The following is a 1,260-nucleotide window of genomic DNA, read 5'->3' as shown; positions in this document are numbered from 1 at the left end:
ACTCGAATTTTCCAAAATTCACCATTTTTGCTATATAAATTCTTAATGTCCTGCATAACTAGGTGTGTGTCCATTGTCTAAATACATTGTCCTGGAAGGTGTCCCTCCTTCTTATGTCAGAAAGTTGCCTTGCTTGTTTCAAGACATTTAGCTTGACAACTACTTTTACATTTGCCTGAAGTTTTTGTGTAGTGGTTTTGTATGTTTTCTGTATTTACTGTAGTAAGTAGTAAAAATAGACTCCATGTCAGTTTTTTGACATAGTTAAAGGTGGGGCACTCTGTAAGTCTCAGAGACAGCCAGTCTTGGGGTGTAGATAAGGCTGATGGTCTGTGACCAAATATTTTACACTAAGCAGAAGACCATAAGTGAGTCACCAAATACTTAAAAATAAAATTGGGCAGGAGTCTTGAAGTTTTGCATTGTTTGATGAACCCCATTAGCAAAACATTTTTGTTACTATTTTCGACTTTCTTATGTGGACTCACCTATAGGCATATGGCAGCAGGTCCTCTGGACTGATGAGTCAAAATTTTAAATATTTGGCTGTAGCAGGAGGCAGTTTGTTTGCTGAAGGGCTGGACAGCGGTACAATAATGAGTGTCTACAGCAGTGGTCTCTAAGTACCGGCCCGCGGGCCAATTGCGGCCAGCGAGCGAGTACTATGTGGCCAGCTGACAAATCAGGTACATGGTCTCTGTCAGATGCAGACTGCAGAGCTGCTCCTGTCACTCAGATCCTTGAGTTCCGGCCAAAAGAAAGGATGGATTAGTGAGGTCTGCAGTAGACCTCACTAATCACCCACTAGAGCACCAGGGATCGATCGTGCCTCCTCACATCCTCATCCCTGCAAAAAGGTAAGCAGGAGAGGGGGCTCTGTATTTTATAAGTGGGGGTGTATGTATCTTTGTTATGTGTGTGGGGGTGTGTGTATTTTTTTATGTGTATGGGAGGGGGTTGTATATGTGGGATGGTGTATATTTTTTATATGTGGGGGGGTGGTGCATTATTTTATATGTGAAGGAGTGTATTTTCAGCAACAGTGAAGCATGGTGGAGGTTCCTTGCAAGTCTGGGGCTGCATTTCTGCAAATGGAGTTGTAGATTTGGTCAGGATCAATGGTGTCCTCAATGCTGAGAAATAGAAGCAGATATTTCTCCATCATGCCATACCATCAGGGAGCCGTGTGATTGGCTCCAAATCTATTCTGCAGCAGGACAACGACCTTGAACTAGGGCTGCAACCAACGAATCAATTAAT

The sequence above is a fragment of the Nanorana parkeri genome, unplaced genomic scaffold (assembly GCF_000935625.1).
Source record: "Nanorana parkeri isolate BGI_ZX_2015 unplaced genomic scaffold, ASM93562v1 scaffold1684, whole genome shotgun sequence".
Taxonomy (NCBI): Eukaryota; Metazoa; Chordata; class Amphibia; order Anura; family Dicroglossidae; genus Nanorana; species Nanorana parkeri.
This window is presented reverse-complemented; position numbering follows the sequence as displayed.